Below are 26901 nucleotides of genomic sequence, written 5' to 3' on the forward strand. Positions count from 1 at the left end.
ACTGAGGGTTGCCGGGGGGAGGGGGTTTGGGAGAAGGGGGTGGGATTATGGACATTGGGGAGGGTATGTGATTTGGTGAGTGCTGTGAAGTGTGTAAACCTGGTGATTCACAGACCTGTACCCCTGGGGATAAAAATATATGTTTATAAAAAATAAAAAATAAAAAAAAAATAAAAAAAAAAAAAATGCCGGGGTGCCTGGGTGACTCAGGGGGTTAAAGCCTCTGCCTTCAGCTCAGGTCATGATCCCAGGGTCCTGGGATCAAGACCCACATCGGGCTCTCCACTCCTTGGGGAGCCTGCTTTCTCCTCTCTCTCTCTCTGCCTGCTTCTCTGCCTACTGGTGATCTCTGTCTGTCAAACAAACAAATAAATAAAATCTTAAAAATAAATAAAAATAAATTTTTAAAAAGATGAAAATGCATACTTCAAAGAAATTTCATGTTTGCAGGTTACACCCTCAGACATGCCCTTTCCTCATCTGCCATCCAGGACCACTCATTCTCATCTCTCTGGCAGTGAGACCACCTGACTAGGAAAATATGAAAGCACTTTGTGGTACCATGAAGCTTACCACTTAGCAGAATTAACCTGAAAATAGGTGCCTAGGTCATCCATGTTCTCTTCTCCCAAAAATCTAAGACTACTCACAATGTTTTCCTAGGGCTCGTAAAGTCTGGGGTCACTGTGAACCACATCCAGATGTTCCAGTTAACTTTTTTTTTTTTTTTTTTTGTCTTTTATGTGGTGAAAAAAAATTATTCTAAAATCTGTCCTATCTTCTAGTTTTCTTTTGTGTTTGTGATATTATATAGAGAACAGGTCTATTTTTTTTTCCTCTTTTTAGACAGAAATATCTGGCTCCTTTTAAAGCTTTTTGAAAGTATCAGGTAGACATTAAATGTCTTTTTAAATAAAAGATCCAAGATTTCTTCTTCTCATCCATCACATGCTACCTTTCAGTAATTTGTTTGCCAGCAGCCCCACCTCCAGGATCCTGAATATGAGAAACCTGACACTGTCCTCGATTCCTTCTTCTTTACCTTACTCCAGATCAGTCAGTCACCAACTATGTTTGATTTTACCTCTGAACATTTCTCAAATCTGCGACCATGAGCTTCATCTGTGCAGCCACAGCACCAAATCATGCTCAGAACTCTTGCCTGGGTCCAATCAGTAGTTCAACCCAGGACATGTCACTGCATTAGAGGAATGAAGGTCTTGCATTCGCTTATAGTTAATGGTAGGCCATGTTTGGCCTACCATACCTGATCAGCATGCCATGATGAAAAGGGTCCAGAATAGAGCCCTGGGTATATTTCTCAGACATTACCATTGCTACGTTAAATGTGAATGATTGGGTTATAAAAATACTTCTTCCCTTTCTCAAGAAAATGACCTCCTCGATAACAGAAACCACATTTTATTCCTTTCTGTGTCCCCATTACTTCGCTGTATATCTAATACATGATAGATGCTCATTTAATTTTTTGAATGGATAAATGAAATCTATCATATTTAAGTGGCCCCTCTTGCCTACTCTAAGTTTTCACTATTTCCTCCTCTGTCCTACATCATCATATTTTCCCACTCTGTTGATTATCCCCATCAGCAGGCAAACATGTCTTACTTAATAAGCCCTAACTTAAATTTTAAAACGCTCTTTACCCTACATTGCCTCAGATACTGCCCCATTTTTCAGCTCCCTTTATAGCAAAAAACCCTTAAAAGTTCCATCAGTGGTCACTACCTCCCCTCTGTTCTCTCTTGCACAAGTGATGTTCTCCTTATCACCCTACCAAAACTACTCTAAAAACAGTTTCCAGTAACTTCTTCCATTGCCGATTCCAGGTCCTCATTTAATATGGCTTATCAGTAGTATTGACTCAGCTGATAAGTTCTTCCATTTTGAAATAATTTTCTTCCAATACCTAATTATCTCTTGCTTTTTGTACTTCGCTATCCCTTTCTCCTCATTCTTGTTGGACATTCCTCATCTTTCCCACCTCTAACATTGGAATGATCTAAGGCTCAGTCCTTTTCTTCCTTTCTCTATCCATGTTCACTCCATAGGTGGTGTCATTCAGTGCCATGGCCCTATATTCCATCTGTGCTCTGATAACCCTCAAAATTTTATTTTCAGACCAAACTTATCCTCAAACTCTGAAACCTATGAAAAAGATTTTTATGTACCCAATTGCCTGCTTGACATATTTACTTAGATGTCTCACAAAAAATCTCAAAATTAACATGCCCAAGAGTCCATTCTAGGTTCAACTTTACACACACACACACACACACATGCACACCCACACATACATGCACACCCACACATAGACACTTGTGCTTGCTTTTATATTCCGTCTTTCCTGAAAAAAAAAAGAATATCTTTACTTTTCTAGTGCTCAAGATAAAAGCCTTGGAATCATCTTTTAATTCATTCTTTTTCTCCTACTTCGTGTGTATTCCATCAGCAACCCCCACTGGCTTTGCCTCCAAAATACATCTAGAGTCTGCTGACTTCTCACCATTTGCCACCTGCTCTAAACCATCATCAGCTCCCCTTTGTACTATTACAATAGCCTCCTTGCTGGTTGGTCTCTCTCACATGTTGATTTCCTTCAGTCTCTTTTCTACACAGGAACCAAAGTGTTCTTTCTTAAAACATAGATCAGATCTTGTTACTCCTCTGCACATGATCCTTCATGGGTTTCCTATCTCAGAATACAAACTAAAATCCTTAGAACGGCTTCCAACACCTTGTATGAATAGGTTCTCTCATTTTCTGATTTCAGCACCTAACATTCTTTCCCTGAGCACTCTACTCCACCTTCCCAGGCTTTCTTGCTGGTCCAAATCCAGCCACACATGCACCCACTCAGGGCCTGTGCACTCCCTATCCTTCTTATTGAAACAGACTTCCACCTGTTATCTACAGTCTCCACTTGATTTGTCCAAATCTTTGCTCAAATATCACCACATCAAGAGACCTAATGTAGTGTTTCTCCCTTGTCTCCTTTCTTTGTCTTCGTGGTCCATATTACCCTACCTATATCCCCACACATACATTTATTGTTGCTTGTTTAGCATATGTCACCTACTTACCTCTCGCACCTGACTGCAATCACTTTTCCCATTATTTATTTATCATTCTTGCTTTATTGCTTTATTTCATCCCTCATGCCTAGAGCAGTATGGCATGTGACAGTCATTCAATAGATATTTTTGAATGAATGAACAAGTTGCCTTGGAAGAGAGCCCATAGATGGAATTTTGTTGCTAATGTAAACTTTTAAATCCCCTACCTTGTCTTTATTAGTACCATGGCTTTAAACAACTGAGCTAACAGGCCCAGACAAGGTAATAATATTTCTCAGTTAAAAAAAGGAAAAAGGAAAAAAAATCTCAGAATGCAGAGTGCCAAGGCTGCTCAGAGGACTCCCGGTTGTTATAGCAACTCTTAAAATCAGGCAAGTTGGCAGGCAGCATGCGTTTACAAAAACATATTTGCAGAGCCTCCTAAACATTTTTCTACATTGATTAGACATGCATTTTGTTTGTTGTCTCATATTAGAAGTTATTCATGTTGCATACACAGTAAGTTGGGGTACCCTGCAATATATCCTAGAAAGAGATTTCATTAGCTGATTTTAATACCCACATCTCTGCATCATCTAACTAAAAACTGAATGGCAGATAGGCGAAATCCTACTGATTAAAACTCCTTGAAGATTCATATAAAATCAAGAAAACATCTCAGAGTTGTAAAAAACCAAACAAATGAATAGCCCCATAAAATTTTAAGTTTTGTTTCTTAAGGAATTTCCTCCCATTTTCCCTAGATTGATTTTCCTTTTCCAAAGTCTTCTAGTCAACATATTCTTTCATTTCTTTTTTTTTTTTTAATTTTTTATTTTTTATAAACATATATTTTTATCCCCAGGGGTACAGGTCTGTGAATCACCAGGTTTACACACTTCACAGCACTCACCAAATCACATACCCTCCCCAATGTCCATAATCCCACCCCCTTCTCCCAAACCCCCTCCCCCCGGCAACCCTCAGTTTGTTTTGTGAGATTAAGAGTCACTTATTCTTGAAGAATATTTTGATATAATCTCAAATATGGAAGGGAACTTGTATATATTGTGTATCTATTAAGTCTCAAGCACTGAGTTTTCCATATATTATTTTGTGAAATTTTCACAATGTTATCCCCATTTTGCCTAAGGCTTCATTAAAGAGACTAAATAATTTTCTCAGGATCACAAAATTGTCGTAATGGCACTCAAACTCTGGTCTGTCTGACCCCAAAGAGTATATTTCCACTGTTTCTACTGCCTCACAAGCTCTAAAATATTCCAGAAATCATCCTAGCTACCTCAAGAACCGGGGATGACTTTGCTAGGATAGTCCTAAGACCTCACCCACTTTGGGTCGAGTCTGAAAATGTTATGAAGAACTCCAGGATCAAAGGAACAATGCCCACTACCCACATCAGCTCAGCAGTGACCTCAGGGAGCAAATCACCAAGTAAAGCTGTTAGTGATCCTTACACTTTTTGGTTCATTGAGTTAAACATGCTTCCTTTGTCAGGATCTCCTTAAAGAGAATGAAGGGATAATTCTTTTCATTCACTTCTTGCCGGCCCTTAGCAACATGCTCAGTGAGTGGCGCCATCCATCCTGTGGAGATAGTTAGTTATTATTAACTTTCCTCTTCAAATGCCAGGGTACAGCACTGCACATCCCACTGATCCAGCTTTCACAAAGTTCTCAGTAAATAAAATGGGTCATGCCATACACTGAATTTTTCCTCATGACCTATCACTTTTCTCTCTTTCCACATTATACAAAATGCAAGACCTTTAATGCAGAAATAAACATTCAAAGCTGTGCCTTTGATGTCAATTTTATTTAGTACATTTGGGACTTATACCAGGACCTCAGTACCTTTTATCCTAGATCATCACATTAATCTTGCACCTTAACTCCTCACCTTTAGCCTTTTCTCTCTAGCTTCCATCCTTACACTACCTTGGGTTCACCCTATAAAGCACAGCTATGACCCTATCAGTCCCCTTATCAAAATACCTATTACTCATTACTTACGAAAAAAAGTCTAAACTTTAAGTCTCACATTTAAGGCCATCCTCATTGGACAGAATTTGTCAATTGATACATCAGACCCCTTTATCTCAAATTGGCTTAGTCATCCTTCTCTCGATAAGCCTGTACATGCTTTATAAGACTGTACATTGTACACAATGTCCAGGGACAATCCGTTCCATTCCTAAGACTTAATGACCATCAATGTCCAGATACTTCCCCAATCTGTAACATCATACTAGATCTTCCTTCTTCACATCAGATCCATTTTTCCACGTGGATGTTCTTACAGCTCTCTCAAACCCACTCCTCCCAAATGTGCTTCTTCTCCTGCAACTTCCATGTCAGTGAATGGCAGAAACCTGAATGGCAGCCTTGTCTCCATTTTCTCCTCATGGCATTCTCATACTCTCCTTTTTACTGTGAATCGATATCGTTTCTTTTTTTCTCAACAAGAATGTTAAGTGAGGCCAGGAAACGTGTCTTGTTTATCATTAAACCTCTACGGCCTAAATCAAGCCTTACACATACAGGTTCTTGAAATTTTCCTGGTAAAAAGAAATGGTAAACCCATAAATCCATTTCTTTTGTATTTATTATGTTCACAGATATTGCTATTTTTAAATTATTGGTAAATTAAGAATGTATGGATGAATGAAATTAAATAAGAAACATTGAAATAATAGCATTTGCATTGCTACATTTAAGAAAATCTACTTAAGGGAAAATAAGGCATTTACATCAGACTTGGACTCACTGTACCTATGTGTCAATTCCAACTTAAAAGTAGGTAGGGCTGACAATGGAAGAGATTTTACAAAACTGTCAGCAAGTGATGCTCAACATTGGAATCATGCTTTAATAGCTCTATTCTCACCTGCAGCAGCCCCCACAGAGGGGAAAAAAAAAATCAAGAGTTTAAGAGTATTCTGGTGTTAATTCTATGGTTGGATCCTTTAAAGCTGTTAGTTTCTTGTGGCTGCTGTAACAAATTACCACAAACTAGAGAACTTAAAACAGGAAAAATATGGAAGTCAGGAGTCTGAAATCAGAATCACTCCCTCAAAATCAAGGTGTGGATAGGGCTTCTCTCCTCTTGGAGGCTCTAGAGGAGAATCTGTTCCTTATCTCTTCTAGCTTCTAGTTCCTGTTGGCATTCCTTGACCTGTAGCTGCATCACTCAATTTCTGCCTCCATGTTCACATTGCCTCCCACTCTTCTGTCTATCAGATATCCTCCTGCCTCTACAAGGATACATGTGATTGAATATACAGCCCAACCAGATAATCCAGGATAATCTCATCCCCAAATCCTTAATTTAATTACATCTACAACATCCTTTTTCCAAATAAGGTAGTATTCACAGGTTCCAGGGGTTAGGACCTGATACCTTGGAGGGCCCTTGTTCAGCCTGCTGCAGAAGCTGAAGCTTTATATAAGTGCTGGCATAAAGCAACTGTCCAGTGAATGAATGATGGTTGCTATTATTTTTTCGTTATTGCTGCTACTGTTATCCTGAGACCAAAAATTTGGATCCAGAGCTTCTGGACAAACCATGAGAATCCCAGGAAATTCTTCAGTCCTGCCAGCCCTTGACTCCTAATAGTAAAAGATTAGTGAATTCCAAATTGAGTATTTGTCCAGAATGTCCAGAATGTCCAGATTTTGTATTGTTAAGGTTGCCTGTAATCATTTCTAGCTGCTCATTCACTTTCTTCTATCCTTATGTGTGTGTGTATGTGCAGTTACTTTTGATAGTGAATTAGAAATATTCATAGTACTTCATCTGAATATATGAATAGCAGCTCATCAGCAGTCTGATGGGTGGGTGGGCACACAACATTGAAACTCATAATATTATATTTTAATTTGCTAAGTAGAATATTAACTCCATTTCTGAAACCTCTTTAAGAAACTGAAAAGACTTGAGTTAGCTACTGAATTTAGCACTAGGTGCTGTATAGTCACTCTTTCAGGGAAGGGTGCTATATAAAGCTACATAATAAAAAAAAATTTACTGCATTAAGATGCTCTCATATGCAGTATAACCAACTTCATCCTTACTGAGATATGCCAACTTACAGAGGAAAATTCTCAAACTTTTTAGTGTTATAAAATCATCTAAATACTTTTGCTTCATTTTTGGACAAGGTAGCAGAAATTTTATAATCTAAGCCTGATCTAGTGTATGTTATAAGCATATTATATACATTCAGGTTTTCCAGACAACCACTACATCTATATTATATAATAATTAAAACAGATATTTTAAAAGATAGCTTTTCCTAGAATTTAATGTTTTTTGTATTTGAGTCCTAGTACATATCAACTTAGAATTTGGGGTTTTCTCTACAAAGATTAAGTTACATTTTTCTATAAATCATGTTTATTTAAAAATCCCTATATCTGAATGTTTATTTTATTTTTAAGACTCTACTGTGTAGAAAAAATAAAGACAGGAGTAAAAACATAAAAAGACAAATTCTAACCAGAAGAAACTCAAAATATCATGGGTGACATATTTGTATGAGTAATAGCAATAGTAGCTAAATTTTACTGAGCACTTGCTCTGTTCCATGTGTTAAGGGCCTTATTGCTCTAACAATATAATCACCTTAACCGTTTTTACATAAATACTATTACCTTAGAAAAATGGATTTAGAAAAATTGAGTGACTGGTCCTAGTAAGGAGTAGATGTAAACTTTCCATCCCAAACCAATGCTTGGGAGCAGCTATTGCGTTCATGACATAGAAGACACAAACAAGGGGCAACTGGAGTACCAGATGAGGAAGCGATTAATTTTGCTCCTTGAAACCAGGGTATACTCTAACAAAGAAGTTATTATGATGTATCTTTGAGGCTACCAACAGCAAAAACATTTAGGGGTATTTATTATCTATGAAATATTATTATCACACTTATTCGACTGAACTCAACCTTAGGGCAATTCTGCTTGATAGAGACTATGGTTATCCCCATTACAATAATGAGTTAATAGAAGGACAAAAAAATCAAGTAACCTATCCAAAGCCACAGAGCTAGGAAATAGTAGAGCCAGGATTCCCACAAAGGCAGTTTGGCTTCAGAGCCATCATTCCTAACCTCCATGCTAAAGAGCTGAACAAATGTTGAATGTTAACATTTTGAAGTCACAGTTGTTATTTTTTTTTTTTTTTTTTTTTTATTTATTTTTTTTTTTATTTTTTTATAAACATATATTTTTATCCCCAGGGGTACAGGTCTGTGAATCACCAGGTTTACACACTTCACAGCACTCACCAAATCACATACCCTCCCCAATGTCCATAATCCCACCCCCTTCTCCCAAACCCCCTCCCCCCCGCAACCCTCAGTTTGTTTTGTGAGATTAAGAGTCACTTATGGTTTGTCTCCCTTGTTATTTTAAGTATTTTGATTTAATTATTCTATTGTTCAACCCTTATTACAGACAAAAATATTTTCTAACATAATTCTTATAAAGGTTATGATGAGTCATTTAACCACTCTGATTTTTAATTTCCCAAACAGTAAAATGAAATGATATCTACCTACTAAAGGGTTATTATGAAGTTTCAATATATACATAAAAGAATTCTTTACAAATTGCAAAGCATGTGCAAAGTATTATAGAACTATTATCATTCCACTAACTAGGCATGAAGGCAAAAACTTTAGAAATCCAAAAGCATATTTAGGGAATTGGAAAGCTTTAAACTCAAGAGTCTATGAAGGGGGATGATTATAAATGGAACTTAAGGTCACCTCTTGAAGGATTTCACTGCCATGCTAAAAAGTTTTTTAATTAGAATATGAGAATAAATCCAAAATTTCTGACCAGAAGAGATATACATTCTTATTTATCCTTGAAAAATAATAGTTCGGGAAATAATTTGGGATCAGAGAGCATAGAAAGAGAGAAGTTCAATCAAGAACCTCGTATAAAAGTCTAGTTGAGAAAAGGTGTGGCTAGAACAAGGCATGGCATTGGATGGAAAGAATGGAACATGGCCAAGATATTACAGATGTACGATACATCTGATTCCATGGTGTGGAGATTGAGGAAAGAGAAGTGAATATATTCAGAAGTTTTGTCTTGGCAATTGAATGTGTTTCAAGAAAGGAATCTAATCATATTTATTTAGCCACTCGTTCATTTAATGAATATTTATTGAGTAGCTCCTAGTGTTTCAGGTATCAATATTATGTTATCCTTTTTCATCCTCATTGACAACTTTTTCACTATTCCATTCAGTTAGGAAGTATTTTGGGCACTGTGATTTGTGTCAGGTACAAAAGAAAACATACTTCGAGAGTGTAAGTAGCAAACCCATGTTGACATATAACATAGAGCCAGGAGTCTAACTTATGCATCTGCCTCTTTTCTACTATACCCCCATTTTGTAGGGCAGATACTAGGTTTCATTTCAGTTATGTTAAGTTTGGGGATTTTGTGGGAAATTGGAAATGGTGATTTCACACCTGAGAAAAAAAAAATCAAGACACAGAATTAGTATTTGATCCTATATTCATGATGGCTTAAGGCTTGTCTTGTTCTAAAATCTTGCATTAAAGGGAGGAATTGAAATGTGTCCCAAAGATACGTTTTTAAGGGGCCAACTAAATTGAAAAATAATCTAATGCAGATTCAGGGTTTCATATAAGGCTTTATTTTACCTGCTTATCCAGGCAGAAAGTTATCTGTGATATCTCTGAGTCCGGTGATGGTGAGAACTATGTCTTACTTCTTGTAATATCCCAGCATCTATAACAGTGCTTATTATATAAGGTGCGACCAACAAATGTTTGGTGAATGAATGAAAGACTGAGTAAAGAAATAAATGAAGGAATAAAGCAAACATTCAGAAAACAAAAAATTCAAAAAATTGAATTTTATATGATTATATATGTGACCCCTATTTACTCATTCTTGAAAGCATTAATCATAATACCTGCTGTACCTACCTCCTGGGATTGTGTGAGAGTCAGATGAGTTAACTTTTAACAAGTAACAAGAATTTATGGTACATCTTTTATGTGCCAGGTTGTATGCCAGGAACGGGGACCTTCCAAGAGTGAATAATATAATCCCTTCCTTCAAGGAACTCATAATGGGAAAATAAATGCAACTAATAACATTTTTTAAAAAGCAAGGCTATGGCCAATGGGCAAAGGGAAGAAGAAACATCTATTTACGTATATAGTATCAGGGAAGTCTTAAAAGAGAAGGTTGCCATGGGAGATGTAAAAAGTATAAAGCATCACCCAAATGTAAAATAGTTGTATTTTCAAACTACATATAGTTCTTATCATACGCACATTTTAACTATTTTAAGTCAGACATTCCGGGGTCTAACCAGTGCACCTAAGAACATTTTCTTAAGACCCATCAATTCTCAACATGGGCATAAGGAAACCTGGGGTTTCTGGTTGAAGCTTTAGCTCCATTGCAGTATTGCTTTGCTACCTTAGACAAGCGTATTGCATGAGCCTCTATTTTCTCTTCTATAAAATGGGGTTAATAATGGCTCTCATGCTTAGTGAAAATCAAAGTAGATATACAATATGAAAGCACTTTAAGAATTTTAGAATGTCATATAAGATGTCATGTAGGGGAAGAATGCTAACCTTTGCAAACATGCTTCTATCACCAATCTAGGGCTATAATTGCTCAATATTTCCAGTAAATCAATCAAATGCTAAGAAATCCTAAATCTATAACTAAACTTATTGTCAAAATTATCCCCAAGCACGATGATCTGATGCTATTGACACAAGGCACATGAGATCATATTACTGCCGCCATCATCTTGTTACCATGGTAACCATAGCAGGCTGGCAAGAAAGCTCCCTGACAGTTGAATTGGAAAGAACAAGAAAATTCAGCCCACTTCCTGCATTAAATGAATTACAAGTACGTGTAAAGAAAGAAAGGAAAATTGCTAACCCTTAATCAACTGCTTTTATTTTTTTAGACTTATAAGGAATACAGAGCAAGTAGGGGACCTCTCTTTCCCACACACTGGGTTCCAGCACTTTCATAAGGTTGGAAGGTGGCATTTAGGTACTGGTTATAAAAAAAAAAAAAAACCTTAAAATACACATTATCTTATATAATAGTCTTCTCTGTCAAGCTTGTGCAGTATTAAGCGGCGGCTGAGTCAAGCCTCTTTCATGTCTCTGGATTCAGAGCCAAAATAGAAAGCTATGAGGACACTAGCAAAAGTATTCTTCCAGCCTGAGAAATAGAAATGATACTTTAAAGAAATACCTTTTAATATTATATAAGCCAAATAGTGGAGACCTGGGGAATAAGACTGGCTTGTTCTTTTTTCTTCTTCTTCTTTTGATTAAAAAAAAATTAATTATTCCTGAACTATAGCTGATGTGCAACTTACTTTTTCTTTTATTTACAAGTCTTTGATACCATTATAAAATGACATTTTTAATATGCTTAGTACATCTGAAATAGTGACTTTTATGTGGGTGGAGGGAATATTGTCATCTTAAAATTCAGTGTTGTTCAGTCAACGTTGTCTTAGCCCTAGCCATAAGCCAAGTGCTGAGGATACCAGGTGAATGTAAGACATGATTCTTGTCCTGATCATCTTCTCCAGGCACAGATGTGCAAGCAGATAGCTTCCGTGCAGTGAACTGCAGGGAGTGATGGATCGCAGTCTGTGCAGAGTGCTCCTGGAACACAGAAGAAGGACATCTCAGTTCTCATGGAGAGTCAAAAAAGGCCACCAGGAGAAGGAAATGCCTGAGTCAAATCTAGAAGGAAGCATAATATGGTCATTGCTACAGTGAAGCAATGGCATTTTCATTGTCTTCATCGGGGTTTTTCCCCCCTCTTGAAATATTCAAGTTGCAAAAAGCTGCCCCCCCCAAAAAAGTAAAAATTCATAACCTACTCAGGTAAATCTAGCATCCTTATTAATGACAAAACTCATGTTTCTGGAAGAACATTTTAGTGTCCTCACATTTCTCAGAAGTGCCATTATTTTTCAAACCAAAAAAACAGAGACGCTTCCTTCTTTATATTAATGTATAAAAACAAAATGAATTTTTATTCTTTACTCTTAAGCTCGACCCAGTGGCACAAAAGAAATGAGCATTAAAAGGGTAAATGAATAAATGGCCTAGAATGATGATAAATATTTTAGAACTCTTCATAATATAATTCTCCAATCAGTGCTCCCACTTCTGTCTCTACAGCAGAAAATGTCAGTTTTCATCCAAAAAACTCTTGGCTCGATTTCTTGGCTGCCTTTGGTATCAGGCAGGATATATTTCTATGATAGAATTTATTCCCAACTGCAGTAGGTTTATCCGATTTTTTGGTGGCAATTTTACACCTTCTTAAAAATCCAATTTGCTTTAACCTGGGCTGATAGCACCACTCAGTGAGAGATAATTGACCAGTATCCCTGTGGTAAGGAGTTCAAATCCACTCATGGACTCATGCCTTCACTTTCTGTTTCTCATCTATCTATCAAATATATCATCCATATATCATCTATCAAACACCTGGCCAGGTTTCAGTTTTGCTGGCAGAGAACTTTAAAAGCAATGCAAAAAGACCACCTACATAAGCAGTAATGATGGGAGCACCTTCCCTGGACTCAGGGCTGACTCTCTTTCTGATGTTTATATTAGCGGTTGTAAATACTGCATGTTGACTACAAGTTCTGCTACTAATTAGTTATTTGGGTTTTGGCCAACGAGTTACCTTCCCTGGGTTTAATTTTCCCAACCTCAGAGTAGGGTTAATATTACCACACAGTGTGGCTGTGAGTGTTAATTGAGATCAGTGAGTATGAAAGTGTTTCACCACGCTGAGGGGCTGTACATGGTCATGGTCATATCACTGTAGATGGAAGCATCGGTCCACCCAGATGACTTAGCGTGTTGGTTAAGAACATGAAAACGATTGCCTGGGCTTAAATGTTAGCTCTGGAACTTCCCAACTATGTGAATTTGGTCATGCCAACTTACCTCTGTGCTTCAACTTTTGGTAAATAGCATTTTTAACATTTACACATATTATGAATCTTAAAAACAACCCTGCAAAGTAGGCAACATTATTTCTGCTTCAGAAAGGATGAAACTAAGATTGAAGAATCATTTCCTTACAAATAAAGGATTGGATAAAGAATTCAAGGTCCAGAGAGGAGAGAATCACTTCCCCAAGCACATAGGCAGGAGATTGTTGATTGGACCTCTCTCTTTGGTGTGCTTGTCTCTAAAGTCCAGGTGCTGCTCCCTTTTTTTGACTTGTGACTTAACTTTATTTGGATAGAAAAGACCAAGTTATAGAAGTGAAGTCAGTGATTAAAATTCCAGTTTTCTTACTTTAAAAAGTTATGTTCCTTTTATAAAATGAAGCCTATTTTCTAGAACTTAGTATCACTATTTTTCTTTTTTTTTTTTCATTTAAAATCAATTAGCCAACATACAGTACATCATCAGTTTCAGATGTAGTGTTCAATAATTCATCAGTTGCGGATGCCGCTCAGTGCTCGTCACATCACATGCCCTCCTCAACGCCCAACACCCAGTTGCCCCATCCCCCCAGGGACCTCCCCTTCCACAACTCCCTTACCATGTTCTGCTACATCTAGCTCAGGGCCTGGTGCACAAGGAATTCCTTCCATGTATTTACTTTGTTAATTGCACTGCACTAGGCAAGGTAACCCTGAAGCTAGCTAAGCCTGCAGTAGGAATTACTTAACTTGAACCAGTTAGCTTTTTTTGTCTTTTTGTAGAAACAGGTGTCCTGAGAGAATAAGATAGAGGTTGGGAAAATTCTACAGCCTGGCCAGTCAGGTAGCAGCCCTGAGAGCAGGTATCAAAGTGAGAGGAAGAAGCTGAAGACAGACCACAAGTTCACAGTTTGGCCTGGGTGTCTACGTATAGGACAGGAGGAGTTTCCTGCTTGATGACAAGAATGTCCTTTTTGAAGCCATTTTCTTCCCTTCGTCTTTCCCTATGACTCCTCAACGCCGTGTATCTCACACTCACATTCCTTTTGTCCATTCCATGACTCTGGTTTCTCCCCTGTGCTCACTCAGCTTCTGAAATTCCTTGGAGAAGAATGACCACAGAATGACCTACTAAGAAATCATCCTTTGCTTTTTTCTCCTTTCCCTGTCAAATATCCTTTCAATTCCCTCCTTATCTTTTTTGATGTTTTATTTATTTGTATGTATGTATTCATTCATTCATTTATGTATTTAGGGAGAGGGGAGGGGAGGGTGAGAGGGAGAGAGGAATCCAAATAGACTCTGTGCTGAGTGTGTAGCCTGCCACGGGGCTTGATAGCACGATCCTGAGATCAGACCTGAGCTGAAACCCAGAGTCAAGACGCTCAACCAGCTGCACCACCCAGGTGACCCCATTTGATGTTTGAAACTCTGCTTTCTACTTTTTCTCATCAACCATCCCTCCACTCACCTACTTTCTTACCTGTTCTCTTTTTAGTTCAAATCCTATTGCAATGCTCATACATAAAACTGTGAATTTTAGAAGGACAAACAAACCAAAGAAAATGAACATTGCTTCCTTTTTCTATTTACAGTCTGTCTCTGATCTATTTATTTTTCCAATATTAGTACCCAACTAAACGACCCTGATCATTGAACATTTTTTTATATTCTTTTGCATGCAGAGCTCTTTTTCTCAGAGCCCAGTTTCTAAAAGCTGTTTTCCCAAATTAGATCATGCTTTCAGATACCCATTTATTCATTCTTCAATGTTTATCGGCTATCCACTATATGTTAGTTACTGTGCTAACCACTGAGGATATTAGAGAGAATAAGTTTCTAACCCCATGGCACACAGTCTAGTTGTAGAGATAGAAACCTGGACCACTGGCTAAAATGCATTGTGACATGGAAGCTTGCACAAAGTGCGTTTTCTGTCATAGTGGGTTATCCTCATAAGCTGAATCTACTGGAGCTATTTCAGAATTGTCATCTACCATGTGTAATGGGAAAAAAAATATATCGGCATATAAGTCATAGGGGTTATAAATGCTGCTCTTGCAGTTAAGGACTATGAAGTGAATGACCTTTCCAAGCCTCATATTGCATCTATAAGGGAATCAACCAATTCTTTATTCTCTCTATTCTTCCTGGGAGACCTGGAGAAAGTTTCAATGAGATAGAGATATCCTGGATCTTAAAGGATGGGTTAAGTTAAATGTCACTCTAGTTAAACAATACATGTATTTTGAAGTTATTGTGGGTTTTCATTTTTCTTCCTCTAGTTTCTATGATCTAGATATTGGCTATTTATCCACTCTGACCTCACTGTGTCTTTCTGGAAGTATGTTCTTGCAGGGAGTGGGTTTTTTGGTTTGGTTTGATTTGGTTTGGTTTGGTTTGGTTTGGTTTTTCATTGTGGCTCAGAGAGGAGGAGACTGATTGCCAGGAAGATGATGGCTAACCTGCGAGTGAGCCTGTGTTAAAACTCACTCAAATGTTCTAGTCTACAAGCCAGGGCTGGCGGGCTCAGTTTTGATGCAAGGCTAATCTTATTAGTTACTACTTTTGACTGAACCCTCTGAGTATAAAGATTATTAACATTGCAGAAGGCATTTCTGGTTTCATTATCCCTTACTTTGGTCTAATATTACAAAAAGGAATGCCAGGTGTTCTTTCTATAGAACTAGATATCCCCAAAGACAGAGCTTGTGAAGTTAGGGGATGTCAAGTACATCAAGCTAACATTTTAATTTTTGTTTCATTTATAAGTCTGAAGCAACATGGTCATGGTTCCTAACTTATCGTTGAGTATTCCCATTAGCTTCTCTGTACAGGAGCATGCCAATTTTCCATTCATATTACCCCTATATGAAATCATTTCTCAAATAGGGTGTAGCTGCTAACCTTCAAAAATAAGAAACAGATCCTGAGAAGCAATGGGGTCACTATTCATTGTATTTTCCAACATGTTACTTCACTTTAGTATCTTGAGTTTAACTTTTTTAGCTACAGTGTCCATTATTATGAGGTAGTGGAGCTAGAGGGAACACTACAGCAAGAACAGTTATCTGAATGACCAGCCTTGCTCTAACAGTTATTCTTAAGATAGTCAGGGCCAAGCCAGTTAACTTATCAGTCTTTGCTTTCCACTGAAATAATAACCGAAAGTTGAATTGAAAAATGCTCTGCAGCATGTAAGTTATGATTTTGACTATTATTGTCAATGAGTCGTTAGGTTTTAACAATCCAAAGACACCTTTGGAAACTGGCAACAACTTTAAAGACACTCTTAACCAGCCCTACTGCGCGTACTATTTCCATTATCTAATTACATGGGCCCAGCACTTTTAAAGATTATCTGTTAAGACATAATCCAAAATGCAATTTAAAAGCATACACTGCCTTAGACCACACAAATGTAGGAGGATGAGAATCCTCTAACCCTTGTCCCAATCTTGGATTTTTTTTTTAATTTTTTATTTTTTATAAACATATATTTTTATCCCCTGGGGTACAGGTCTGTGAATCACCAGGCTTACACACTTCACAGCACTCACCAAATCACATACCCTCCCCAATGTCCATAATCCCACCCCCTTCTTGGATTTTAACAATGAACCAGTAACTTCTCAGTGCCTATGGAGCACAGAGTGGTGCCTAAGCTATGAATACATTTAATGCAGCCCTTTTTTGCTTAATAAAAGGATGTATCTTCCATTATACCATCATGGTGGCTGACGATGCTAAAGAACACAGAGTGGCCTTTGGCTGTGGAGAAACACTCTTTATAAGGCTACCAGTAGTGATTGATCCCCTTGTGGTGCCTGTTGGGAAAATAACAAGAAGCATCTGTATTGAAGTAAAGATCTGAGCTCTTGCAGAGAACTCCTAGTCATGGATCTATGAGAGAGAATTCCTCACCTCAAGTCACAGCCTATTTCAGGGGTATGAATATGTTTGTGCCGAGCTGTATTCTCAGAAACCACTCATCCTATTGAGGACCAATTTCAAAGTTGGGTCTTGATCTAAGCCAACCTCTTCAAAATGAGGTCACCACCAATTCTTTCATTCCTAGACACTAAGTTCTATAAGAACAGGACCCACACCTGATTTTCTTTAAAAATCTCTGTCTCTAGGGCCAAAAATGGTACGAGACAGTAGAAAGTGAAATTTTATTGTATGACGAAAATAAATGCCCCAGAGCAAAGGATTGTATTGCCTGTGATCTTGAGTTGTCTGTAGAACACTAGAGCTATACCTCTTAAGGCTTTTGAAAAAACAATCTAGTTTTCTGATTTCTTCATATTTTGATGTCACATTTGTTTTCTAATGCTGACCTGCTTCCTGCCCCCAGAGGAACCGACAAACTAATGATAGTGTGTATACATGAGAAAATAGGCAACCAAACAGATATTTTGTATACTCCTGGGGGGGATAGTATAGAGAGGAGACCCTTGAGGTGCCTTAGTGTTTCCTCTCCAGAATTCTAATTGCATAAAGGTCCTTGAAAATATAACAATATCTATTCCAATTTCTACTTACTTAATTTAAGAGCATAAAGAATAAAAATACATTTTTAGATGGTCTCCCATTACTTCTTTGCATGATGAATCTAGGGCTTTGCATCCAATGATTTAAAGATTCAAAAATAAAAAATTTAAAAAAAAAAAAAGATTCAAATTTCAGAGAGGAAGACAAACCATTAGAGACTCTGGACTCTGGGAAACAAATTGAGGGTTGCAGAAGGGAGGCAAGTGAGGGGATGGGGTAACTAACTGGGTGATGGGCCTTAAGGAGGGTTCATGATCCAATGAGCAACCAATGAATCATTGGACACTACATCAAAAAATAATCATGTATTATATGTTGGTTAATTGAACTTAGTTAAAAAAAAAAAAAAGTAGAATCAAAAATAAACTTCCCCCCAAAAGAATCAAATTTCAGAGTGTTCAGATTTACGACTAAAACCACACAAAACCACATTTCTTTAACAAGTATTCACTGAGCAGTCACTGTATGCCAGGCAGTGTGCTCAAGCTGGGGATAAAATAATGAGAAAATCAAAAAAAGATTCTCTGCCGTTATGGAGCTAACAGGGAGACAAATAAGTCAGTAGATGATGCTCCTTCATGAAAGTATTTAACCCAGTAGAAGCAAATCAGTCAAGAAATCACGGAAGAAATAATGAAAAGGAACTACTCAAGCAAATAGGTGAAGATAGTGGAGAGAGGGTGAAGAGAAACAGAGAGAGACTTCCGGGCACAGAGAGCAGCATTGCAGGGCCAAGGAGTGTGAGGACATCCAACCTTCAGTAAACCCCAAGTAATATCATTTAATTCAATATAACAACTATTTATCTGGTATCCACCATTTGCCTAACCTTCTGCCAAGTACCATAAAAAGTAGAAAAGATGCGTACTAATATGTATCTTTCCCTGGAGCATATATAAGCTCATTGGGCCCTCAAAACTGAACATCTGAAATATTAAGAGAAGAGAAGAACCCTGGATCATATAGGACAAATTACCAAAATCAGGCCTGGAGGATAATATGTGGGGAAGAAGAGATAATAATATTGTCTGGGGCTGATTCTAGCGAAACGTGTTACGGAATATCCAATAAATTATATTCACTATTGCTGTTTGCCATTTAACGTCTTATTAAAAAAAAAAAAAAAGATCGGCATATAATTTCTGAGCACTTACTTCACCTTGCTCACTACCTCCTTCCATCAACACCCACACACCCACTCACACATACACCCATACAGCCACTTGTATTTAATCTGTAACCAAGTTTCCCTTGTTTGACCTTTATCATCTCTCACCTAAACTCTATCACAAGCCTCCATTTATTGTATAACCAATTGTATAACCAATAAAAAGTCATGGGAATGTAAGGTTCAGCATGGTGACGATAGTTAATAACACCGTATTGCATACTTGGAAGTTGCTAAGAGAGTAGATCTTACAAGTTCTCATCACAAGAAAAAAAGCTTTTTTGAAACTATGTACTGTTACTACAGTTAACTAGACTTATGGTTGTGATCATTTTATAGTATATACAATTATCAAATCATTGTGTTGTACACCTGAAACTAATATAATGTTATTTGTCAATTTTTACCTCAAGGGGGGAAAAAAGAGCTTTTTCATAGATCTACCGACCTCAAATCTTCTTTTCAAATTCACCCTCAATCCCGCTGTCAGTAATCTTTTAAAAACATATATTTAATAATCTTCTCTGCCTAAACACTTTTGAGAGCCGCCAGGTTTCCTATAGAGTAAATGCAGTGTCATCAACCATCATTCAAGCTCTCTTGTTCTCTGGGTCCAGACTGCGTTTTCAGCTTCATCCTCTGCCTGTTTCCCCCTGCCTTCAGGCCGCGGTCTGCTATAGAGGGACTTCTGCCTGTTAAAATCCTATTCACACTAAAAGCCCATTCCCAATATTTATTAGTGTTTAGGTACTGATGTTAATCACACATACATACATATTAGAATGCCCTACTGGATTTTGCATCCAAGAGGACAGAGACTGTTTTATCCTCATTAACCCCTCATGGCTCGTAACTAAGTGTCTAATAAGGATTGGATTAAATTGATGTATTTTAGAAAATATAAATATATATCTGCACATGCACATGTATATCTATCAATGTATCCTCTTAGTAGGTAGCTATTATTTATGGTCCATTGTCACTGCTAGAATAGTTGCCAAAAAAAAAAAAAAAAAATCACCTGCCCTTCAGGGATTTAATAGCTTAGTAGAAGAGCGATATGAATGAGTCAAGGAGATAAAGAAGATGAAAAGACAAGGTTTCATAAAAAGGCATCGGGGCAGTTGCTTGGTTGACTGAATCCCTTTCTTGTTCTAGAAAGTATTTTAAATAGCTTATAAAAATAACATAAAAGACATCAAATAACTTATAAATATATATGTAAGATAAAAGTAAAGCAGAGATAAGGACTATCAAGGAGTTGGACCTTGAAAGATCAGTCAAATTTTTAAGAAAGAAATTGAGGTAAAGGTGAGGACATAAGAAATGGAGAAAGGAGAGATGCAGCAGGCATTCATGGTGGATAAGCTCAGACGACTCACAAGAGGGGATGTTGTTGTAAGACTGAGGAATGTGAAGGTAAGATTTGGAGACTTGGAAGACCATCATCAAGGAATTTTTATAGGAATACCCAAGACAAAGAATTGCCGTCTGAGTGCAGTCTGTCAGGAGTTAGATGATGTGAATCTGTAGAAAATTCATTCAGCACAATTGCCTAACTTTTCCCACCAGTTTTGCAGCTCAGCTTGAGGAGTAGAGACAGCCTGAGAATTGACATGTGTCCATGATGGCCCAGCCAGGGGCTGTGTAGGCCTGCAGGGTCCTCCACCCCCCACACGCCCCTTCCTCCAGGTGCAGAGGACGCGTTGTCTTACTCAAGGCCTGCCTCTCCCCTTCCATGAGTTTTCCTCCTCTCTTGTACCTCAAACTTTCCCTCTCCACAAGTATCCTCTTCCTTCTGCCCGAAAACTTGCTTAGGTGTCTCCTATTCTTAGGAGAAAAAAGAAAGAAAAGAAAGCAACTCTCCCTGGATCTTGCTCCTTTTCAGCTGTGCTCCAAATTTTCTCCTCCCTTACTCATTTCAAACTTCTCAAAAGAGTAGTCTATATTCACTTTTTCCACTTTTCTTACTTCACAATCGTTTCAGATCTGGCTTTTGTTCCCACGGTTCTCCCAGAAAGACTCCCCTCCTGATCTCTCATTGGCTGCTCTATTTTACTAAATCAAAGGAACTTTTCCACTTCCTATAGGATCTCTCTGCCATATTTAACAGCTGGTTCATGTCCTCATTTGTGAAACTCTATCCTTTTGGTTTCCATGGCAACATACTCTCCTTTTCCTCATTACCTTTGTCTTCTCCTTCCCTCTTTCAGGGTGTCTCCCATGGGTGCTTTCGTCCATCTCATAGTCACCACCTAGACTCTGGTCACCTCCAAATTAACAACTGTCCCCTCAAACCTCTCCTCAAACGTCAGCCTTGCGTCTTCCATAACCTCTTCCTCCCCACTCCACCTCCAAAGTCTTGACCTCCGTTTGAAGTCATTTCTCACCTGAGTCCTTAACCACCAGTCACCCCAAGCAAGAAACTTGACAATCATCCTTGCTCTTCCCTTCCACTCACTCCTACATTTAATCAAGTCCAGCCAGTTTTAACTCGTTAGTATTTCTTTAATTCAACGCCATCCTTGCTACTACTGCCCTAGTTCAGACTTTCACTGTCTCTTGTAATATGGCTACAAAAGCTTTTTAAACAGGCTCCAGCTTCTCACCTCCAGTTTTATCCCTTCAAATCCACACTTCAAATAGCCACTGGTGTATGTTCTCTAAGTTGTAAATCCAGCCTTCTCATTTCTAGGTATAAAACCATGCATTCAGGGGTGCATGGGTGGCTCAGTTGGTAAAGCATCCAACTCTTGGTTTCGGCTCAGGTCCTGACCCCAACGGTCATGACATTGAGCCCTGAATGGGGCTCCCCACTCAGGAGGAGTTTGCTTGGATATTCCCTCCCTCTGTCCCTTTACCCACTCATGCTCTCTCTCTCTCTCTCAAATAAATAAATAAAATCTTTAAAAAAAAAAAATTCACAAACTGCCCTGAGCTATAGGATGAAGGCCATTTAGTACCCTAGTTGACAAAGCTAGCTACTTGGTCTTGTCCTGATTAACGTAAACTACTAGTTGTTTTTCACCCTCATTACACTGTTGGCTCAGTGCCTTTGTTCATGCTATAACCCATCCCTGCAATGCCCTCTCCTCCCTACCTCTGCCATTTTTCTATATCCTCGCTAACTTTTACTAATCATTTAGTAGGTAACAGAGATGTCACCTGCCCCAAAATATCTTCCGTGATTCATACTTATGCCTTCAGAAATCTTTTTTTCTGTATAACCATAATTACTGCACTTTCTGTCACAAAAAATAATTATCTATTTATGTGCTGTCTCCCTCCCTGCCCCTGCCCTCATTACTGTGCTCCTTTAGGGGAGAGAGCATTTTAATAACTTTTGAATTCTCGATGCCTAAGAAAGTATGTGCAGCATGATAAGCACTCAGTACATGTTATAAAAGGACAGTATAAATAAATGTGAGAATGAGGGAATGAACGAATGAATGAATGACCTCAGAAGACCAGGCAAATTACAATTATTTTCATAATTCTAAGCCAATCTCTAAAACTACAAATGGAAATTGTATCTAGTTAATGTCTAGTGAGAAACATCATCCTTCGTAAGGTTAAATGACCTCCATAGTTTTGAAGGGGATGGCCCCCCTTCTTAGAAAGGTAAAGATAAGGGCACAGATAACTGGGTAGAGAATAAGCTGTTCATGGGTCAGTCCAGCCGTGCTTCCTAACTTGAGCTTACAGATATTCCAGATGTACCTGTGGAGTGATGCAGGGACCAGGTGATTATGCAAAACTTACACACTGGGAGCATGTGGGACCCAGTGCAAAATAAAAATGTAGGACACCTCATTTTAAAAGCGGAAGTAAAAGTGCCATCAAAATTACATAAAGACTTTTTCCTTTCTTCCTTGTGTTTTTCCAAACTTGCTATGGTGTTTTTTAATTTACTACTTAGTATTCTGAGTAAAAAAAAATTAAGATTTTTTTTTCTTAGTACGAATTTTGCCATTTGTTTTTATATTGTGAAATGTCAATTATATTTTTATTTTTATTTTTATTTTAGGATTTTATTTGTTTATTTGACAGAGAGCACAAGCTGGGGGAGTGGCAGACAGAGGGAGAGGGAGAAACGGGCTCCCAGCTGAGCAGCAGAAGCCAATATGGGACTTGATCTCAGGACCCTGGGATCGTGACCTGAGCCAAAGGCAGTTGTTTAACCAACTGAGCCACCCAGGCACCTGAAATGCCAATTTTAAACACAAATATCAAAATATTTAATTTGTATGTAGAATAACCAAAATCACACAATTTCTATTTCATAGCTTTAATCCAAAGGGTGCCGTGAGCTGGCCAAAAGAGACAAATACAAACCAAAATGAGGAAGGCTGAAGGCTAGAAGGAAAGAAGGTTTCCAGGCAAGGGAGTGCTCCCAGGCACAGGATACTTGCAGGGAATGAAGACCCTCGCAGGCCTAGAGGACCTGCCTCCTAATGGACCCTGGCTCCTAATGGAGCCTGGACCCCGCCTCCTAATACAAACACAGTGCCTCACTGCAGAGCCTGTTATCTGCTGAGCTCTCCTTCCAGTGCCCAGCTCCTGGAACTGGGCAGGGTCTGAGGAAATCAGGATAGACATCTCCCTTTCTTAGAGGCCCATCATTTGAACCTATGGGTGACAGTGGACCTCCAGTGATTTTTAAATCTATGTGTCAGGACATTCTTTGTATCTGGATTAAGGGTAAACTTTGGTTCACTGGCCACCAGACATGCCATGGTACTTGCAGCTTGTCGGGGAGTAAGGGAAAACATAGCACACCCTGAGGTGCCATAGAGTGTGAATGCCTAATCCCAACCTGTCCTATGCCAGTGTCTACAACTCTGCTGGAGGTAGAGAGTGGGGCAGCAGCTGTTTTAGGACCAAGTAGAGAAGGGGCCAAGTGGGGCCCAGGGCCAGTGAGCCTAGGAAGCGCTGAAGAGCTTTTCAGTAGAACCCATCTCTGAGTCATGGTGAGAAACCCAACACATACTCCATTGTCCCATCAATCTTCAGTTACAAAATAAAAAGTCAGAGAAAAAATGCTGAAAAATTTCAAGACAGCAACCACAGAGCATTAAAACTCTGAGCACAGGGCCCTCCTAAGCCTGGGGCCCAGTGGGATGCCCAATTAAGCGACTTGCCCATGGCCAAAACGCTAAGTAAATGGCAGAGCTAGGAATAAAACCTACATTTTTTTTTTCCACCACACAAGCTGCCTCTTTCAGAATAGACTATTTCTGGCAAAAACAACATGAAACTAGAAGATTTACAGCTCTATGTTCTTAACGGAAAAAAAAAAATGGGAAAAAAAGTAGTTCCTAGCAGGCATGCTTTATTTTTAGCAATATTACTTTATAGTTTATGAAGCAATTCCATAAACATTATGTACCACATCCCTAAAAGGTAGGCGTCATTGGTATCTCCATTTTACAGATGAAGAAAGGAAGTTTACTTGCCCGAGTCACTCAGCTATTAAAAAGCAAAACCGCAATGTGAACCCGGAGCTCTAAATTCCATCCTCTTTATTAATCTCCAGTTCCTCACTAGAGATAGTGAGAAAGAGAGTTGATGCAGACCATGGGGCTAGTAAGGAGAAACTCCCCCCATCTAATCTCTGTGAGGCAATTCCATGTGGAAGACACTTGTCTGGAAACTATGGGATGTGGGGGCATCTGGTTATCTGCTCCCATCATTCCCTTTATTGCCACCTCAGTTGCCACAGCAGCTCTACCACTTCTGTGTGATCTCAGTCAAGTTTCTAGTCATCTCTCGACTTCACTTTTCTCATCTGTAAAATGGGAGTATTAATAATAGTATCTATTTCATAGACTCTGAAGACAAAGCAATCTCTGGCTCACAGTCAACACCTAATGAATGATGCCAGTCATTATTATTATTACTACTGTTGTTGTTATTATTAATTCAGTGAGTGCAGTTGGCTGAACTCAACCAAGTCTCTGTCCTCTCTCATCATTATATAAATGTACATTAATACTCAACATTTGTTTAAAGAAAATAACTTCCCCCAAACAAGGAGAAATATTCTTCAAACAATATGAGTAAATGAGTAGATTTACTCCCAGCTAGAACCTCCAGAACAGATGCTGTCTTAAAGAGGAACATCTGGTCCAATTTTTTTCATTGTTCAGCTGAGAAAATAAAGTCCCAAGGAAGTTGAAAGACTCCCAGGTTTACACAATTAGTGATAAGTCAGGACTCCTAATTTGGTGCTCATTTCCAATGAATGTTGTTTCCATAAGACTAAACTAACTACATTACTATCACTGCTTTGAAATATCTCTACTTTTTCATAAGGCAACATGCTTGTGAGAACTGTATATTCTTCTTAATTTATTCACTGTAATTGACCATGATGATCATTGCAGTGATTACTATACCATAGGTAAAGGTTTAAATTCATTTGTGCTCCTTTTACACATAAACCAAAGGCTACACCAGTATTATTTTCACAGTGTGTTCTCTTTTTCCCTGTCGGAAAGGAAATATTTTTGAGCCATATGGGATCCTAATTCTCTGAATGCTTTTAGATTATCAGATGTCTCAACTGACAGTCCTGGATGAAAATCAAATCATGAGAATTTGCAACACTGAAAAAAATTAAGAACATTTTGGTGTTATCGTGTACCGGAAATTCCATCTTTATCCTTTCTTCAATTAGGGAAAAAAAAAATCAGACATCCTCAATATTAGAATTTTCAGCTCAAACTTTTCAACCCTTTTGCTACAGACTTACTTGGTGAGCCTTAGACTGGATATCTTTTATAAACTTATGGTTCCTGGTTTTTTACTTAGTATTCTTTCTTTCAAGCTTTTATTTTATTCAAAAGTTCAGCAAAATATAGCCAATAGAGAAGATGCAAAGATGCTTAAGTCATGATCATTTCTTCCAAGAATTTTGCTATCTAATGAAGAACATGACATATAACACCAAGTAGAAAGAAATAAGAGATTCTGTGGCCTGTTAGCATCTGCTTTGACTTAGACAAAATATGTCCATTTCCAATAATGCTCAAATTAATATGAAGGAATTTGTGATGGTTTTGGTACCAGTAAATATTTTGGAGGTAAAACTAAGAACTTCTCTTTAATTAGAAAAACTAGACAAGGGGGCATTTAATAATATTCATCATGAGAAAGGGTATCTCCCTTTCTCCTATATCTTGTTCTTGTTTAGTGAAGAAAATGGTAGGAGAAAATGAAGAAGGAGTATCCTTCATAGTATAGATGCCTATACAGAGAACAGGGGTGTTTGTGTGCCTCGCAAAGATCTTCTCTTTGTATTCAACCTAAGGCCAAATGGTAGAGCTACACAACTCTACAACAGTCCAAACAACTCTGAGTTGTGATTTTGCTCAGCGTTCTTTAATCCTATGGTTGGGTCAGCTTCCTGCGTATCTAAACAACAGTGACCATCTCCTCATCCTTAATTCCAGTGCTGTTTTATGTCTTAGTCCATACACATACCATAGACTGCTTGGCTTATAAACAGCAGCAATTTATTTCTCAGAGTTCTGGAGACTGTAAGTCCAAGATCAAGGCACCAGCAGATTTGGTGATTGATAGGGGCCCACCTCCTAGTTCATGGATGGCCATCTTTTCTCATCTGTGTCCTCACATGACAGAAGAAGCAAGGGTGCTCTCTGAAGCCTTTTTTATACAGCATTAATTCCATTCAAGAGGGCTCTACCCTCAACACCCAATCACTTCCCAAAGGCCCTTCTTCCAAATATCACCACATTGGGAATTAGGTTTCAGCACATGAATCTGGGGGATGAGGGGGACACAAACATACAGTGAGTTTTCCCAACACCACATTTTTTATATAAAGCAAGCAAAAACAAAGTTTTCGTGGGGAATAAAATGTTTTCTCCTGAAGATATTTCAAGAACAATGTCTTTAAGACCAAAACTAAAACCAAAAATAAATGTGGAGAAAAGTCAGGAATATTCTGGTCAATGGTTTCAATAGGGCAATCACCTTCACTGTCCACCAAAGGCATTCCAAGTTACCAAGGACCTAACCACAAACTTTGGCATCTCGAGAGTTCAGGGAAAAGTCACATGCTCA

At 38.3% G+C, this 26901-nt stretch overlaps 1 protein-coding gene across 13 annotated transcripts in view; it reads left to right on the forward strand.

The window, feature by feature from the left end:
- ANKS1B (ankyrin repeat and sterile alpha motif domain containing 1B) overlaps positions 1 to 26901 on the forward strand; it is a 1094885-nt gene that overhangs the window by 741434 nt on the left and 326550 nt on the right. The window lies entirely within an intron of this gene.

The sequence above is a fragment of the Mustela nigripes genome, chromosome 6 (genome assembly GCF_022355385.1).
Source record: "Mustela nigripes isolate SB6536 chromosome 6, MUSNIG.SB6536, whole genome shotgun sequence".
NCBI classification, from domain to species: Eukaryota; Metazoa; Chordata; class Mammalia; order Carnivora; family Mustelidae; genus Mustela; species Mustela nigripes.